Source organism: Pan troglodytes, chromosome 13, assembly GCF_028858775.2.
Source record: "Pan troglodytes isolate AG18354 chromosome 13, NHGRI_mPanTro3-v2.0_pri, whole genome shotgun sequence".
In the NCBI taxonomy this organism is placed as follows: domain Eukaryota; kingdom Metazoa; phylum Chordata; class Mammalia; order Primates; family Hominidae; genus Pan; species Pan troglodytes.
The window spans coordinates 82488645-82508949 of record NC_072411.2 but is presented as its reverse complement, the minus strand read 5'-3'; the positions used below and the strand labels follow the sequence as shown (position 1 = coordinate 82508949).

At 35.8% G+C, this 20305-nt stretch overlaps 1 long non-coding RNA gene across 5 annotated transcripts in view; it reads right to left on the bottom strand.

Moving 5' to 3' along the window:
* The window catches only part of LOC107973852 (uncharacterized), a 121747-nt gene that overhangs the window by 28891 nt on the left and 72551 nt on the right, over positions 1-20305 (bottom strand). For 3 of the 5 annotated variants that reach the window (XR_001716341.2, XR_008546651.2, XR_008546652.2), the window contains 3 exons: positions 5671-5736; positions 5391-5486; positions 3312-3458 (listed from right to left, as the gene is read on the bottom strand). This is a non-coding gene — a long non-coding RNA (uncharacterized LOC107973852). Of the gene's footprint in view, positions 1-1871; positions 1931-3311; positions 3459-5390; positions 5487-5670; positions 5737-20305 lie in introns of all 5 variants that reach the window. The other 2 variants (XR_008546653.1, XR_008546654.2) reach the window with 1 other exon arrangement.

The window sequence follows — 20305 nt, the reverse complement described above, 5'->3', positions numbered from 1 at the left end:
TCCTTAGCCCATTTTTAAAATAGGTTATTATTTTTTTTTTATTATTTGGTTGTTTTTTTTTGCTACTGGGTTGTAGGAGTTCCTTGTATATTTTGGATATTAATTCCTTATAAGATATATGGTTTGAATATTTTCTCCCATTCTATATGTTCTCTTTTCACTTTATTGATTGTTTCCTTTGCTGTACAGATGCTTTTGAGTTTGATGTAGTTCTCCTTGTCTAATTTTGCTTTTGTTGCCTGTGCTTTTAATGTCATATCCAATTAATCATTTCCAAGGCTAATGTCATGAGGCTTTTCCCCTGTGTTTTCTTCTGGGAGTTTTATAGTTTCAGGCCTTACATTTGAGTCTTTAATCTATTGTGAGTGGAGTTTTATTAATGTGTGAGATTAAAGTATATTTTCATTTTTTCTTCATGTGGATATCCAGTTTTCCCAACACCATTTTTTTGAAGAGACTAGCCTTTTCCCATCATGTATTCTTGGAACCCTTGTCAAAGATCAATTGATCAATTGCATGTATATGCATGGATTTATTTCTGGGCTTTCTATTTTATTCCATTGTTTTAAATGTCTGTCTTTATGCTAGTACCATACTTTTTAAATTACTGTAGCTTTGTAATATATTTTGAAATCAGAACATGTGGTGCCTACAGCTTTGTTCTTTCTTGAGATTGTGTTGACTATTTAAGGTCCTTAATGGCTCTAAATGAATTTTAGGATAGATTTTTCTCTTTCTGTAAATAATGCCATTGGTATTTAAATAGCGATTGCATTGAATCTGGAGATAATTCTGTGTAGTATGGCCATTTTAATAATATTAAGACTTTAAATTGTAATAATATTAAGGCTTTCAGTCCAAGAACACAGGATTTTTTTTCCATTTATTTGTGTCTTCTTTAACTTCTTTTATCAATATTTTATAGCTTTTAGTGTAAAAGCCTTTCACTGTCTCTGCTAAGTCTATTCCTAAGTATTTTAGGGTTTACTACACGTAAGATTATGTCATCTGAAAACAGATAATTTTCTTCTTTTCTAATTTGGATGCCTTTTATTTATTTTTCTTGCATAATTGCTCTGGCTAGGACTTCTATGACTATGTTGAATAGAAGCAAGAGTGGACAGTTTATCTTGTTCCTGATCTTGGAGGAAAAGCTTTCAGCTTTTCACCATTGAGTATGATGCTAGTAGTGGGCTTTTGATGTATGGCCTTTATACTTTCCCTTTGCTGAGCCTATGGGGGATGGGTTATGGTGACTATGTGCTAGTCCAAACATCATGTTTATTCTCATTCTCCCCCAGGCATTTAGAATATGCTATATCCTATAAGTGCTTTGACATGAGAGAGATAAGAGCAAGTGCCTTGGGAAACCCCTGAAAATTTTGAGGCATTGCATATGCAGTCCAATTATTTCCTTCCCCAGGGAGAAGCTGGGAACTAGGGGTTTTCTTCTGATCTTCTGGTCTTCTGCCAAGAGTAGAGGTGATGGTGAGATGATATATTGAACTTTCCTACTGGTTTCAATGTGGCTGATTTTGCCCTGTACAAAAGGGCAGTGGAAGAGTGCAAGAGCCTCTCAACTAGTCTGTGGACTTCTCACAAAGGAAATTTGTATATGTATTGTTGAATTGGTGTATTCTTTGGGTGAACGAGAGTCCATCTTTATTTTCTGCTATCTTACTGATATCATTCCTTCCATAATGTTTTCTTAATTCCTTCCATAATATTTGTGTTTCTTTGATGCTGAATTTTTTGCTGAGTTTGAATAACAGAGTAAAAGGGAAAGATACAGTAATAATTTTCTTATAATAATTTTCTTGAAAAATTTACTACGAATATTAAATATTATGTCTACTTAAACAAAGTCTTACCTGTCTTATTAGAAATTTCTTTTAATATGTTTTCTTTCAATGGTAGTTGTTCCTTAATGCTATTAAGTAGAAAGGACAAATATTATGGTCAAGGGGCCAACTGGGAACAGAATTTAAACTGACCTGAATTCAAAAGTCTGATCTAAACTCCAATCAAGTATTCTTTTTATGGTCTACTGAATGGAAACACTTCTTATTCATCATAAATCTAGAAGTCGCATGTTCAGTCTCTACTTCTAAAATCCATTTCTTAACTTGACATGGGGTAGGAAAAGTACAGAGGCAGTGTTTCTTATTACCACTTAGCAGTGTCTCTGGGAAGAAGTTAATAACTGCTTAGCTTGGAGTTTTTATCTTCTTCCAGAGAATGCCTTTGCATGGAAGCAATAAAGTAACTTCCCTCTGTAATCATTAGAAATAAAATATACACACAGCATTGGAACTAGGAGCTCATTTGTTTCCTCTTTCTTGTTTTCTCAATTCATACTCCCCAGAAAAGGAATATATAACATCCACAACCACGGAACACATCTCTTATTCAAAATGGAACCAAGGTCCTCCTTTAAGTACCAATGTCCTTGCAATGGCAGTTACCTCCCTACTCAGTAAGTCATTTTATTGCGAGGATGTTGAGAAAAAAATTCACCTTAAAAGCTCTGCTCCACACCAAAAAACATTAGAAATTTCATGCCAGAAACTTGAGTACTTTGTGGCCCATGAAGTTGGAACTCTATGTTTCCAAAATTGTATTGTAATTTATGCCCTCAAAGACTTAGTTTTTAAAACAAGAATTTGATATGGTTCTACAGGAATTCCTTTGGGCCCTTCCGTTTCTTCTTAGCTTTCCTACTACATAATGCATGTCAGATTGTTCACAGAAACTCTTGGACCAGCTGTGCTATTTACCGTGTTGCCTTATTTTTCATGCCTACCACCTGTTAAAGCCCTGTGATTTCAGATTGTTCATTCATTTCATATATTACCTCTGTAAATTATAAGCAACAAAAATAAAGGTAAGCATCATTTCTGAAGGCCTTGATTATAGTATGAAGTGGGAATTTAGTAGTTAACACAAGAGACATGGACCTGGTCATTTATGTCCAAGTAGAAGAAAAAGATGTTAAACCATCATTGATATTAATTATTTGAGTACAATTGAGGGAAGTGCTATGAATGGAGGTATGCAAGACTGTGAAAAGGGCATAATGGTGAATCTGTGCTAATTTGGAGTGTTGGGTGTCAGGGAGTCAATGGGACAGGGGCATTCGAAGAAGAAGAGATGGCAATGTGAGGAGCATGAATGGAAAGTACTAATACACTTCAGGAAATTAAATAAATCATGGTAACTAAAGAGGGTGTGAAGCTCTAGGATTCCACAAGATGTTACTAGATTGGGGAAAAAACAAAGAGGAGGGGGAATTTGTTTTAAATTTTACATACCCCACAATGTTTGCACTTGCAGTGATGGATTATTACTGAATGGCCCCAGCAGCAGTTTCATCAACAGTTTCATCAACAGTCTTGTAGCTCTGTAAGACAGTGTGCAGTAGGACTGTGCTCATTTAGACAAGTGCATTCTCAGTTTCTCTGTGAGATAGGGGAGGTCAATGATAAAAGGTGAACACTATGTCACACAAAAGGGAGGACAGTAGATTGCTGACATAAACATCTCCCTCTCAAATTGCCTACCACAACCTCTTCTTATTGTCAATGATTGGCTGTTAAAGGTGACTAAGCTCTATTTGTGCAATGCAAAATTGTGGGGAAATTTTTATTCTAAAGAAGGTATTTTTGTGTGTCATGACTCAGTTTCTCTCATGCTGCTTTGCTGTTGCTATAAATGTTGCAGAATAAGGATTATGTAGGTTAGAATTGAATTACATTGTGAATTTTTCATATTTCTGTGATTTTTTTCCTTCATTTGTTATTACTATGAATTGTATGCTTGTATTCTCCCAAAAATGTATATATTGAAACTTTAATCCCCAGTGGGATGGTATTAAAAAGTGAGGCCTTTGGGAAATAATTAGGTCATGGGAGTGAAAGAGTCATGATGGGATTAGTGCCCTTATAGCAAGAGAAATGAGAGCGCTTTCTTCTTTTTCTGTTCTCTGCCATGTGAGAGTGGATACAAGAAGATAGTCTTCTGTAAACCAGGAAGCGGGCCTTCAACAGACACTTGCTATGCCAGTACCTTGATGTTGGATTTCCCAGTCTCTATAACTGTGAGTAATAAATGTTTCCTGTTTAAGGCACCCAGTCTATAATAATTTGTTATAACAGCCCAAATGGACAAAGGGTTATTTATTATGTCATTTTGTTTTAAGTTTCATCAATGTTTACATTGTCCAAAATGTCAGATATTCCATTAAGGTAATTTTTGAAGACAAATTTGAGATGGTAGAGGAGGATTTTATGGACAATAAGAATTATAAACTTCTAAGTCATTTCACTGTACTAGTGCAAAAAGGGACACAAAATAATTTCATTACAATAAAAACTAGTTATCAATGGGTTTTACATGGATTGTTTATCCAAGTTGTATTCTTTGGTGCAGGTGCATCATTTGCACATCATATCCTGCAGGAAAATTAAAAAGACGTGAGTACAAATCATAGCCATTTTATAGGTAAAGTTGTTGATTATTTTAAATTGCTATTGGAATCTCAGAATAAAAGTGAAATTTTGTTTAAAAAAAAGTCACATTTAGTGAAAAGGCTCAGGAAGCAAGTTATTAAGTAATTAAATATGTTGCCTAAAAATATGAAAAAATTGATGTACTTGATGAGAACCTAATAATACTAGCATAGAAATATATAGTGAGGAAAATGATAGGAAGAGTTGCAATATGAGAATTTGAAAAGGTTCTGTATTACATGGTATGCTAAGTTATCATATTGTTGACATGCCACAGGATGAGAAGAACTTTGGGGTAATAAACTGCACATCTTCCCAATGCAAGTTGACGACTCAACAGATTTCATCAATAAGTGTCTTGTTGTAGCATTTGTATCATTTCTAAATGGTGGTGAAATCCAAGAAAACTTTTTTCTACTGTATCTATCTTACCCAAACAGCAAATGCCAAGATCTATTTAATGTTGTGCCATCATATGTGGAAACAAAAGGCCTGTCTAAGAGGACCGTGTTGGCATCTATGCTGATAGCACCATGCACCTATTGTGAAAAAAATGAAAATCCCAATGTTGTCATATTCATTGCCTTCTTTACTGAAAGATGCTTCTTCAAAAACTCCTCAACATGAAATTAAAAAGTCCTATGTGATGCTATTAAAATGGTTAACTTTATTAAACAAGACCAGTTCACTCAATAATTTTTAGAAACCTGATTAAAGACATCATAAGTCTGCTCCCTACAGAAATCCATATACTTAATAGAGAAGGAGTTCTCTGTAGGGAGTTTGAACTGAAAGCTAAATTGCAGGAACACTTGCAGAAAGAACACAGAGGCCAGATTTTATTAAGGGCTTGTATGATGAAGAATAGCTGCAGACACTAACCTGCTTAGCAAACATTTTTCATCTCATGAGTCAGTTGGACAAGTCTCTGCAAGGTCCTGAAGAAAATGTTTTGATGTCAAGTGACAAGATGTTTGGCTTTAAAAGAAACAGAATCATTAGAAACAATCATGTTGAAGCAGGAAACCTTGAAATGTTTCCCATGCTGCTTGGATTTGAGAGTGAGAAAGGTTATCAGTCAGTCTCTAGTCTTACTGAAATCCACCTGGAATAACCACAGAACAAAATTGCCTTTTTTTCCCATCCCATTCAACACAAGTACCTGGCTAGGTGAGGGCCCTTTCTCTGCCACTCGTGCTCAGTCTAAGAACTTCATTTTTTAATATTTCTGAAATGAAAAGCAAGCACATGTTTTCCATTATTTTAGTCTATGCATGTGTAGGCCTGTAACAGAGATCAAGAAACTAATGTACATATATAAAAGTTTTATTAACTGTCTAGGCCTATATTTTTGCCTGATATGTGGCTCAGTAGGAAAATGTTTTCAAAGTCTTATATAAAATGGTGCATAAGCTATATTTTTATTCATAGTTCTTTCTCTTACAGTTTTGAGAGCCTTACTATTCAACATTGCCAGTAAATTTTCATGCTGAAATAACATTAATTAAAATCAGTTTATAATATTTATTTAAGTGAAATTTACAAAGCCAATTCTCAGAAAAATTAAATCCCATTTTGGCCCAAACCAATTATTTAAAAGAAACTTATTATGGTTTGTCTTATGATCTTTTTTAATTTATGAAAATGAGCGAATGATAATTTCAAACACAGTAAGATAAACTTAACTGTTTTTTTAAGTAAAATTTGGATAAAAGGTCACTTTTATCTTTTAATAAAGAAAGACGTACAATTATTCTTGTATGTTCAATATAGCACATAATAAACCTCATTAGCATTTTAAATAGGAAAAATTATAGTACGTCATTTAGGCACACTTGGATATATTTTTTTAAATCAACCATAAAATTATTAAATAAAGAAAAAGCTAGTTTCCTTTACCTACAGGCTGACTTGCATTAGAGTTAGAGCACTTGTAGAGAGGTAGAACAACATGGCAGTAGGAGAATATACTGGCCAAAATAAGCAGATCCACAAAAAAAAATCATTCTTCACTCAAAAAGCATTGACAATTTTAATGCATTATTTTATGTACAATTTATGTTCACACTAACATGCTATGAGCTGTAGATATAATATTTTTATATAGGATTTCCTGAAATATAAGAAGTATTTCAAGGGATCCCAGAGATAAAAACATTAAGAAAGGCTGGGCTAGTACAGAGCAAGTAGAAGGTTGACATATACTAGATGAGGCTCGGGCTGTAGGTAATGACAAGGTCTGATGTGGAGCTAAAGAAAAGTACATATATTAGAAACTCATTAAAACCAAGAGAACTTGGCCCTATATTGTACATAGAGGAGAGGTTAGGGTTAAAAGGTGTAAAAAATGAGTTCTATGTTTGTGGTTTACAAGACTGAATGGATAATTGTACAATATGAGGTTCTAGTGAATGTTAGAAAAAGTCCAAGTTTGGGAGATAAGATCAATTGTTCAGTTTAGGCATATTCATTTTGAGGCACCTATAAGACAGGAGAAGGAAATGTGATAAAGGTGTTTGGATAGATAGACCTAGAGCTCAGAGTAAAGGTTTGAGCTAGAGAGATCATGTTGAGATTCTTTTTGATACAAGGGTCAGTCAGTTACAGCTCTGATGAAATGACATGGAGAGAAGCCATTGAATTAGAAAAAATGAGGGCCTCAGAATGACCACTGAGGACTGAATAAGGGACAGACAGAAGGAATGGCCAGAGAAGTATTGGGGAAAGTGAGATGACCGTGGCGCCCTAGAAACCAAGAACAAAGAATGTTTCAAGCAAGAGAAAGTGGTTAGCAATGTTGAACACTGCTAAGGGAACAAGTCTAGTCAGGACTGAGCATCTTGCCCACTAGACTTTTCTAACAAGGAAGTAAAAGTCAGCATAAATAAGAAGAGGTGTGTGGCAGTTGTAGGTGCCCAAGCAAAATCAGGTGAGGAAAGAAGTAGGGAATGAGCAAATGGGATGCAGCAAGATAAGAAAACCACGAGAAGTTAGGTTGTGGAGAGTAGAGAGATAGAGGCTAGCTGGTAAGCCTTTCCTTAACATTGGAAGGCCTGAAATGAGGGTGCGAATGGAGGCCCATATGCTGTATTTCTAAATATTTAAATGTTATAAATCAAGTGAACACAGTGTTAAATAAAAGGTCTATCATCCTACCTTTTAAAATGTGTCTTTATAGGAATCTGGAAGGCCAGGTAGCACCAAGCAGCCATTCACACTTAGAAATTTTTGGTCTCCTCAGATTTGTGCACTAGAATGTCCAGCATGAGGAGTGATGGCCCTGAGCCTCTGTCGCTGGCCAGTGATTGGTTCTTTCCCTCTGGTCCCATGAGGTACCTCACAGTCCTGCACAAGGACACCCCTGCCTGAATGTCCAAGCTGTCTCCAAGCTCTCCTGAAAATTGCCTCCACTTGACCACATCTCACACCCAGGCGTAGTATGGCCTACACTTGGGAAGGGGAGACAGAAGCCTGTGCAGGTCTTAAAGGTGGAGTTGGGGTCTCAAGTACTTGAAGCATGGCCTAGAAAGAGGGAAGATGAGCTCTGGGTGGACATATCTGCTTGAGCCTGTGGACACCTGACTCTGTAAAGAGCTGCCCCAGTACCTCAAGTCAGGTCTAGATCCTCTAAAGCACAGGGTTTATGTCAGAGGTCTCTCTTCCTTAGTTCTGAGGGGAGTATTGCTAGCTAGAGAGACGGGTATGTTAAAACCATGGTCACATTTTTCCACTTTTGAAAACAGACTGTCCTTCTCCGCAGGTAAGTAGAATGGCCTGCTTTTACTCCAACATTTTCTGTTAAACATAATCCAGAGGAGGAAATCGACAAGCTGTAGCACGGCTTCAAAAGAAATGGGCTGGATAAGAAATTCTTGTAAGACATCAGTTTATGAGCTATTTATTCAAGTTCACGGAATAAGCAATTTACAAATCACTTTTCATTGAGCTTGATTCAGCACTCTGAAGTAAATGAATATGGAATCTCTATCAGGCTTTCAGTGCAATATCAGCCCGGCCTAAACAGAGGATGCTGAATTTATGCTATAAATCTAACTCTATTTTGCTATATTTTGACTCTACTTTGTTGTTGTTCCTGAGATTCATATAAAGGCTAGATCTACATTGGCAGAATAAATGTAAACAAAACCAAAAACCACTGCAACAATTACTTGCCACAACAATGTATTTCAAGCAAGATGATTTAGGCTTAATTATCCACACAATTAGCTTATTTTTCTGCTTCATTTTAGTTGCACAAAACTGTCCAAACATAGAGATTTTTCTTGGTCTTGTTCTTTTTAAAATTTGACAGTAATAGTAGATAAAAATGTAATGTCTTACACTGTCCCTCTAAATGTGAAATTGACAGATTTTCACCCAAAAAGATTGTCAATATGACTTATATTTTTCTTTATATAAATGTAATTAATTTACTATACAATGTTTTGATATAATATTATATCTCATACAGATTTGGGAAATATCTCATTTATCACATTAAAAGAGATAATACTTATGTCCTACTACTCTTTATTTACTTAAAGATACAAAGAGGGAGATAAATCATTTAGGGAATCTGTGTATTCAAGTGTTGTTCTACTGTTAGAGCACAAGATAACTAGAAGAAATTATCTGGCATTTATCAAATAATTAGCTATTTTGAAAATTAATAAACTGGAAGAATCAGAGGTTAAAGATATGAAATGAAGCTGTGGCTGGTTATTTAACAATAACAAATTGACCTAAAGGTTAATCAATGAAAATTATTCCCAGAAAGTCTCCTGTTACAGAGAGGGGTATTTTAAAATATGGTTTTATATAACTAGATTATATGGTATATAAGTGACTTAGGAATTATTCCCACATTTCTATTTTTCTCACATTTAAAGTAGAGTAAAATAAGAGGCCCCAAAATACCATTTAGAACTCTCATAAGTTATTTGATAATCAGAATGATTTCAAAAATTTTGATTACATTAGTAATTGCTTTTCGTAGTTGGGATAAATCCAGCTTTTGAAAAGTATTGACAATAAGGCCACAGGCAGAGGCAGACTCATTTAGTAACAATTAAAAGTAAAGGGAGCAGAGATCTGCAGCCAAGAATCAGGTTTTACTGAGGTTTTCTCCAGGTTCATGGGTACAAATACGTCCATCTTCTTTTCGACATGAAGTTAAAAAACAGAAAGTAAGTAAATAGAAAGGTGGCAGGAGAATGTTAAATTTTATTAACCCACTAGTGTCTTTATGCTAAATAATGGAGAATATATATATATGTGTGTATATACATATTTTATCTTGGGCCATACACATAAAATGGCTCTTGCCCACAAGACATTTAAAATATCCTTGCCATTCCCCTCATTGCAGAGCACTGATAGTGCATTCAGAATGCTAAGCAGGCAGCAGGCACACATTGGTCTATAAGAAGAAAAAGACGCTCAAATTCAAGGGGCAGAGTGGTAGCACCAGGCAGCCATTCACACTGAGAATGCACACAAAGCATTTTGGGGAAAGTAAAGACTTTTGCAAAAATCTATCAAGAATAGTTCTGTGCTTAAAGTCATCCTTTGTGTGATTGTGTAAGCCAATGGGGGTACGTAAGAGGGAAAGGAAAAGGCATAGGGAAAGGAAAAGGCATAAGAACCTTGAAACAAAATGCAGACATCGTGGCACAAGAGAAACATGGAACTCAAGGGGATTCTCTCCTAAACAGAATTTTTGTGAGAAGATCTGAAGTTATTATCTATTTTTAATCCAAAGAGGAAGCGGAAAGTAGACACTGATAATCAAACTAATACATAGATTTTGCAAATAATTGCATATAAACATACAAACTAGACCCAACAGAGTTATTATTGTAGTGTATTGACTCAATAATATCAAAAAATCTTTTTTGTCATTTTTGTAAAATACTGAGCTAAAAAATCCTGATAATTAGAGAACTGAACCTCAATATACCAGGCCATTGATTTAGGCTTCTAGTGAAGAGAATGGGGGTTCTGTACCTCATTCAGATGTGGAACAGATGGGGTACATAAACACTGCCTTTAACAAAGTCAAAAGTAGAAAAAAATTATAAAAGTTTTACAGTAGTCTTTTTTTTTTTTTATACTTTAAGTTTTAGGATACATGTGCACAATGTGCAGGTTAGTTACATATGTATACATGTGCCATGCTGGTGTGCTGCACCCATTAACTCATCATTTAGTATTAGGTATATCTCCTAATGCTATCCCTCCCCCCTCCCCCCACCCCACAACAGTCCCCAGAGTGTGATGTTCCCCTTCCTGTGTCCGTGTGTTCTCATTGTTCAATTCCCACCTATGAGTGAGAACATATGGTGTTTGGTTTTTTGTCCTTGCGATAGTTTACTGAGAATGATGATTTCCAATTTCATCCATGTCCCTACAAAGGACATGAACTCATCATTTTTTATGGCTGCATAGTATTCCATGGTGTGTAGTAGTCTTTAACTCTTTTCTAGAATAAATCACAATATAAATAGTGTAGTCAATATAAATGTCAGCACACATGCTTGAGTGAACTACAAATATAATTTAATTATTCAACAACTTGAATCAATTGCAAATATCTCAAGATAAACGTGCTTAGTGAATTTAGTTTTCTATTATTCCTTCTTAAGGTTGTATCAAAGTTCCAGGCTGCTTTCATGTGACCAAGCAATCAAGGATAAGAGAGAAGAGCATGAATTCTTGGGTTCTTTAATCATCTAGGTACAAGGTAAGGGCTAATGCTGAAATAACCCTCAGCTCAGTTAACCTAGAGGTGTGGGCATCTCTGCAAAGGTTTCTATGACTCCCAGTTACCCGCAGGAAGCTCATAGTCATTTTTTCTTTGAGGCTGTATACCATTTCTGGGCTTTGCCCAAGATATGGACACAGGAATGCTCCCGCTAAGGCCCAGTAACACATCTCTATCTCATTTTTTTCTTCTCCATCTCTTCCTTATGGAACCTAAGGGAATTATTTTCTAAAGTGGAAAATGAGCAGAGGAGACTCTACACTCTTTCCTGTGTTTCTCCCAAATTTATGGCCTAATCTTTGAAAACTCTTTCGTCTTCTAAAGGTTTAGATTTTTGGAAGCCAAAGTTAGGATGACTCATGGGATTTCTTTTCTCTCTGGATTGTCACACCTATCCCCTGAGGGATTGCACATAGAATTAACTAGCTACTCCAATGAGGAAATTGGAGAAACTGAAGAGAAATAATACTGGTTAATAAAAAAGGTGTTTTTTGCCCCACAATAGCTTTTATGATGAGATAACCAAAAGATGGCCATTTACTTTAAATCCTAACACAGACATACATATAGTCTCATAAAATATTATCATGTGTATGCTACAATAGCATGGCTTTTGGCTTCATATAGCTGACTTTCATGGACTATACAATGCAAGTAATGAATAAATAGTACCTGGAAGAATACCCTGGACTTGAAAAATTGGTATTTAAGATCTTCTCCACCTTACTCTATTCTACTCCATCATAAGAAAGAGCACTTAAAAAAAATTAAACTAGACCTCAAGAATCAAAATATTATGGTTTCCACTTTTTAAATGTCATGTTGTTCTGAGACTTTTGCTTTTAATGATGAACAGAAATTTCTGAAGATGTACAGCAGCCGTCATGACATCAGACAGGAAGAGAGAGCCTTCTGTATAACACACACCCAGGAGAGATGTCCTGCAGAGGAAATGTCACGAACAATGTTATGTTGGGGATTTCTCTAAACCCATCATTGCCAGGCACCTGTGCTCCAGGGCATCCATCCAATCAACTGGAGAGCAGGCACCTTGCCATTTCAGCAGATGGGTATTAATGTTGAAGGCAAAGGAACCATGTACAGTATATATTTCAATTATGAGTGTGGAGACTTGGAGTCCCAGTAGGAATCATGTCCATTCCTTTCTGAGCCTATAACAAACTAGAGATTGTATGATCCAGAATGTAGCTTTACACGGAATTAGCTTTCAGGAAAAATACATATTTACAAAGGAAAAAACATATTTTGTATGACAAGTCAAGAGTTGAAGGAAAAAAAGCTGAATATTTTAAAGAAATTTCCTAGGCTTTGTATTTCTACTGAAGCACCATTGAAAAGGCAGAGAGGAGGGAATATTTCTGCCTCACAGACATATAATGTCAGGATTGACAGAATTGTGAAAGCCTGTGGATTCTTAAATGTCAGTGTGTATTTCAGTTTTTCAAAGTGTTCTAGTCAAACAAACCTGAGAGGTGAAGTGACTTCTGGGATAGGATCTTTTTCCATCTTGGGACTGCATATCTAAGACATAGCTATCCTTTCTGGTCATACTGACTTCAACATTGTAACATTTTAAAAAGGTTGTAAGTAAAAATATCTAAGTTTTACATTGATTAATACTATTCACTGGCCAATTATTATTTCAGGATGTGATAACTTAGCATACTATGTCACTCTGCCTTTGACTATCTAATTTCATTGTTGTTATTATCATCAAAAAATATTGAGATGCTTCCTTTATGTTTTACACATTATCCTGGCCAGTTAGCATTACAAGCAAGTGGCAATACCTGCATGAGTTACAATTATCTAAAGAAATGTCAATTAATTTGTTTACTTCTTTTCATATAATCCTTAAATAAGGGGTTTAACCTATTCTTTCATCTAGTTGGGGTATATATAGAGTTTTTTTTTTAGGATGACCTAAAACATATCTATTATTGCACATGATACATCATCAGTTCTTATGAAATTATTTTATAGTACCTAGGATTAGCACATGGGATAAATGGCAGCATATTTTGAGATGCCATCTAGTCCATGGAATCTTTCTAAATTTTTGTTTAGGGAGTCAAGCATTTATTTTATTGACTATAACACTACTGATATCCTAGTCATGAGAAGCAGTCACAACTCAGGAGCAGAGCGGAAATTAAAAATAGTGGTAGAATTCTTATTGAACCACTCCAATCTGATACACTCATGTATTGGTTATGATGGTATAGACTTCAGGCCGCCATAGTCACCTCAAAACCTGACAACTCAGCTTGTAGTCTAAAAAGTGACTTGAGGCCCTCTACTTTAATAATTCATTCTGGTAACATAGGGACCATAAAAGTAACACCTGCAACACTCCAGAGAATTTTACAGGCAACCAGATGGCCAAACCAGTGGCCAGAGAACAAGACTAATAGAGGCAACAAAGCCCTTCTGCATACTGTCTGTTCAATGAGGATGGGGAAGCTATGTGTTGAATGTAATTCCTAAGCTTCTCATCATTTCCAGCTCAGATTGAGTCCTGTCTCCCCCTTCTCTTGGAGTCCTAGGGTTGAGTTTGAAACTCCCAGAATGCTGTCACCATCACCCTGAAAAAGAGGTTGCCGTGGGCACATGACAGGCCTCAGGCTGGCCAGGACCTGCATTTCCAGGCAAGAAACAGACTTCCTGGCCTGTGAGTAACCACTCACATGGATTTACACTGGCACCCAGTGTCACCAGTGCCACTGCCTCCTAGTTATGATAATATTAAAACCATGCAACAATACCTATGCTTAGGTAAAACACAGATTCTAGACTTAGGTAATTATAAAGAGGATTTTCACCCAGGGAATGTCTTGGAGTCATTGGAAAGGAGAGCAGGGAAGAGTAATGCAGGGCATAGTTCTTCATGGTGGAGTGCCGAGCACCCCCGCTCCCTGCCCACTAAAGTGCCACAGGCTCATCCAATCCTGTTTACCAAAACTCCCTCTAAGGGAAGTTATGCCCCATCCCCATCTTTGGGAATCACCACCCTAAAAGGTAAGCAATATTAGCCGTATTTTACAGATTACAAAACTGATTCTTAAGTAATTGGCCTAAATATCAAATATCTAGTAAGGGAGATTTAAACCCAGACCTGTTTTACTTCTAAAGCATAGGTTCTTCTCACTGCACTACATGGTGTCTTTGGGTCAATTAATTGCTCCATATAAAAGGCACAAATAATTTAATTGGGTAGGGCTGAAATTAGGACTAAACAGCACCTAGACTCCAGACCATGTTTAAGGAATTTCTATTTGATTCAGTTTTGAGGAAGGAAAAAATGTCTACAAATTTTTTTAGCACTTCCACCATCCATTCATTTCCTCATCCAGTTATCCTCACTATCATGCTCATTTTCATTCTGATTTCAAAACACTTTAAAGTGAACACAATCCTGTAAATGTTGAATCAAATAAAATGCAGAACAGGAGCTATAAAACCAACTAGTTTAATTCCATTTTATGTACCGTGAGTGTTGCCTTAACTACTCGGACATAATTCCAGCGGTAGCCTACAACAGCAAGGATTCTTCAATCACAGAGCCCTGCTTTTTGTTGTAATCATTACCTTACTTTCTTCTAACCTACCCATCTCCAGGTTCTCCACTTTATCTTGCTCCATAGCCAAATATTCCCTTGCTGAATTTGTCCTCCAAACCTGGGATTATAAAGTAGGAATTATCTTCACCAGTTAAAAGGATCTTTTCTCATCTCACTCCTACATAACAACCATTAGTATTTTCAGCTTCCTGTTGCAGGGAACACTAAAGTAATGGTTCCCGGGCAGGCTGGTGGCTCACGCCTGTAATCCCAGCACTTTGGGAGGCTGAGGCGGGCAGATCACCTGAGGTCAGGAGTTGGAGACCAGCCTGGCCAACATGGCGAATCCTCATCTCTACAAATAATACAAAAATGAGCCGGGTGTGGTGGCAGGCGCCTGTAATCCCAGCTACTCGGGAGGCTGAGACAGGAGAAGCACTTGAATTCGGGAGGTGGTGGTTGCAGTGAGCTGAGATTGTGCCATTGCACTCCAGCCTGGGCCACAAGAGCGGTACTCCATCTCAAAAATATATAAATAAATAAAAATTTTAAAACAATAAAGTAGTGGTTCCCAAACTTTAGTGAGCATCAGAATCATCAGAAAGTCTTGTTCAAACACAGTTTGCTAAGTCCCACCCCAGAGCTTCTGATTCAAGAGGTCTGGTGTGGGGGCCAAGTTCTAATAGGTTCCTAGGCATTGCTGATGCTACTGATCTGGAAACCACATTGAAAATCGTTGAAGAAACTTCTCCACTGCTTCCGATGGAGGAAATACTGAATAGAGTTCATGTAATGACTAAGAAGCTATATATATATATATATTCTTATGTATGTTCCAACAAAATATCAAACAAGATGGTGCTTCAGCATGAAGCACGGCAATGAAAGTTGAAACTTTCATTGCAGTTAATTTTATTTCTTTTTAAAATTTTGTTTTTTGAGAAATAATAATTGTGTACATTCATAAAGTACAAAGTGATGTTTTGATACATATAATGTATAATGATCAGATCCAAGTACTTAGCAGTTTTTTTTTTTTAATCCTTGAACTTCCTGTGAGTTGATAAGAGGGTATAAGTATCTAAACCAAACTTCCATACCTGGAACGTGGCCATTTTAACTCAGCTCTGTATTACCCAGGGAAAATCATGCTATAATAAAGGTAGTAACACCTAAAACTACAACAATACAATATTAGTAATAATAGCAGGTAATATATATTGAATATTTATTATAGGCAAGGCATTGTATTAAGCACTTTCCTTGAATTGTCTCATTTAAATTAGCCTTGTAAGGTGCAGTTATTATTACATTTCTATTTTACAGTTGAGCAACCCAAGATGCAAGGAGGTTACATAACATGCTCAAGGTCTCAGAGCCATAGAGCGTGTTCTCTCCGCTCTAAACCCACCTTGCTAAAGAGTCCACCTCAACAGCTCCCCCTCCTCTGCCTCCCTTCATTATGCAGTGACGTTGACAAGATCCCTTCAGCCACGAGATACAGGTGTTCATAAACATGACAAATATGTATAATATATAGACAACTTTGTAGTGCCCAATGATCCCATTGCCAAATAGTTAGTTGCCAGATTGGTGTGATTTTAGAATCCAGAAGTTTGAAAGATCATGGATTCTTTAATCAGCCTCCTTCGCTTTTATCATATGCAAATCTGACCTTTCAGGCATAACGCTATAGGAAAAAATATGTTAATGATTGGTGAGCATGTCTCACATTTTTGTGAATTGTGACAGGTTTAAAACAACATTAGGATACTTTATATTAATTTTTGCCATGATTACAGAAGCTTGGCTTAACTTAAAACTTTCAATGACCTCATACAAAATATGGTTTGAACATGTAGTAACAGGCAGTTGAGGTGGGAGTTTTCAAAGAATCTGAAAATTACATTAAAAACCTGGCTTTATCTAGCTTCCTCAGCCAAACCATGACCTGAAGTGAGGGAATCTAAGTGAAAAAAAAAATGTCAAAACGAATCATTTTTTATAGTTGAAAAAGAAATGCAACAAACAAAACCTGTTTTTTTAATAAATGATTGTAAATGTTTAATAAAATATCAGTAGGGTAAGTGATAAACTATTGTGACTTTAAGACTCAGAATTAAGTAATATATGTTCTGAAAGGTTAGGCCTCACTGGGGTATCATTTCACTTCATTCACAGTATGGTCTATAAATACTATTTATAAACACAGTCTATAAACACACCATAATAAATAAAACTATCAGTCCTTGAAGCAAAATATTTTTCAAACAAAACTGTCACCTTTTACAGAAAAAGAAACCTATAGTGTGACTTATTAACATTTTTATGGCAACATTGATAATTTGTTTCATAATTAACTGTACCTTCTTTGATTTGTAATATCACTTACAGCTTATGTCTGTGTATCGAGGTTTCTAAATAACTCTCATAATAACTTTGGAAAGTGATCTCTTACTATCACCTTTTGAGGAATTTACCTTTAAGTAACGGGAAAAAAATGGAATTGTTTCTGTATGTCTTTCTCATGAGAAAGAAGGTTTCTACCTGAGGTATAGTTAAAAATACTTTTTTCAATTCATTCATAATAGAGCACTACACTAATACATTGTAAGAAATCAGAAAAAATATTTGCAGTTAATAGCCTTTCTACAACATGAGGATCACAAAATGCTCACTTCTGAAAAAGAAAAGTAATCTTAAGATTATGCTATCATTTCAACAGAAACTCAACTAACTTGAATTTACAAATTTAACAAGTGCAAAATTTGAAATAGTATTTCCCGCTTCCTTTTCTAAAAGCAGTGTTAATTTTCCACTGCATATGAACAAGGTTCATAAAAGGTTTTGTGGAACAAGTTTCCATAAAAATGGAAAAAATGGCATGTACATTGGCAAAAACAAATGCTTTTAAAATTTTTCCCCAAGTTAAGCTGGTTTGATTTTAAAGGCAGGCTGTAGTAGATGCACTGAAACCTATTTCCTCAGCATTTCTGATGCCTATTTAATTGGAAAAATATTTGAACAGGGCTGAGGCTGGGAAGGGTAGAAGGCATAGAAGAGCAAACATTGGGAATAAAGTAGGGGTCAAGGTAGAGGACAAAGGGAAAGGAAAAGAGAACAGTGGTAGGGAGAGAAATGAAAACAAATTGGGGCAGAAGCCAGAGAGAGACAGAAGACTTTGTCTAATGGAATAAGCTGCAGGTGAATTAAAAGTGGAAACAGAAAAATGAGATCATGAATTATCTTAAGGATTCCAGGGCATTCAATACCTTGATTACTCTTCTTCCAAGATCATCCAGATAACAGAGGTTCCATCACGTTATTTTTAAAGCTAATATTTTAAAGTTCTAGCCAGCTATATACAAATAACAAAAGAAGTTCATAACATTTTCTAATGATTAACTGGAATGGAAAACGCTGGAATACATTTGGTGGTCCTTATTAATATTCTTTCCAATAAACCAGAAAGGCATGTAAAGCATATTTATCTGACAACTTCCCATGTATCTATTTACTAAATATTTAGTAGACATGATCATTTAAAAGTTATGAAAGTAAGTATAAATTTTCATCCTTCAACTTTTTCAAATGTTATTTTCTCTCAAAATAATATTTATAATATTATAGTTTTTAAACAAGTTGCCTATCCCAGGCAAAAGTATAGCAGTCTTTCTCAAAGAAAAATTATCTGCAAAAATGTTAAGGCACTTTCACATTCAGTAAATCATTTTTACCCCAAACAGGTAAACCAGGTAATCAGATGAAGAGGCAAAAAGTCATACTTAAGAACTACGTATCTTGTAATTAATGAATATGTTGATTCTTAGGTAAACCTCAAACTAGCAGAAAAGATGATTTCATAAAGTGTGTCTCCAATATGTTGTGATTATATTTTGAATTGTATATGCTCCAATACCCATCATTAACTCCTATCTGAAAATAATAATCACAACAAAAATACAATTACTGTTATAGGATTTTTGTGAATTCAAATAAGGGCAAGATGTAGTTCCAGTTCTGCTCACCGACTTTAGGCAGCAGACCAACCAAACTACTTCCCAAATCTTGAAACAGAACATAATATTTTTCCTTTAAAAAATTTTGATAACTATGATAATTCACATTAATTTCTGAAGTGATGTATGTGGTTGTTAACCAAAGTTCTCTTCTATCTAAACTATGTGCCCATTACACTTTCATAATAAATAATAACTTTTGGCCATAGATCCTAGCTTTGACCTATTGGTATGCCCAAGAAAACCCTGGCATCTCATTCTCAGTACGCTGAACCCCCAAGTAGAAATAGCCTGCAGATTGGGGGGTGGTCAGACTGGTGTGCAGCAGCCCATACACAACAAGCAACCTGATTACAGTGCTTTACTAAGGTGCATTATTTATGGTCCTTGGCAGCTACAAGCTACATTACACTGTATTATGCAAGTATTGCATCTGTGGTTCAGAAATGGAGGAGAAATAGATTTTATTAAATATAGGTCATATTTGATAAGAAAAAAATAATATATGCAATGCAACAGGATGAGTACTTTAACAATCTATCTAAAAAGCTATTAATAATTATTACTTCAGTGTTGAAGCAGTTGATGCTATTTTTATGCAAAGTTTTAGATCACAAATTATATTGGAATGGGAATTAGGTATTTCTTGTGCTGGCCAGATCTGAGTCATTTTCCACAATCCTTAATAAGAAAATCTTCCACTGTGGGCACTGACCATCTGCTGCTATGTCGACCTAGATATGTGGGATACAAGAGCAGCGCTATACAAGGGTGTGAGTGGTCAGTGTGCTGTACATAGGATAGAGTCCTCACTTTTCCTGAAACCCTCACATGGCTCAAATCCTGTGTTCTCATGCATCACATATTTGAACTCCTCTGCCTCCATTAGGAATAGGTGTTTCCTAGAATAAAAATTACAGTAGGTTTATGCATTTTGTTCCCATTCTGACACTGTTTAATCCTCAATACCTCCAGACACATTGCTCAGACACTAAATCAGATTTCCCCCCAGAACCCTTACAACTAATTCCCCACTAAATATATTGAGAGCTCATTAGGTGTCAGGTTCTTGCTGAAGCTTCTGTCACACATATTCTCCTAAAGATCACAATAATCCAATTAGTTAATTAGAAGCAGTTTCCAGCATAAGATCCCAGTCTCTCCTTTGGTTACTTGGTCTGGTGTTTTCCTGATAATGTATACCTAGGTCAGTATATTTTTCTATAAGCAGGTTTTATGATTCTTAAGTAGACCTAGAAGAGCCCAGAAGGGAACTGGAAGGGAAAAGTGAGAGAAAGGAAAAGAAGAGGTAATTACTGTCATGAAACCATTGGAGTTTTATAAGACAAATACAATTTTTGTAAGCATAATTTTTATTGCAAGTGATTTAAACAAAAGAGCAAAAGGACTTTAGTCTTTTCTGCCCCCATAAGC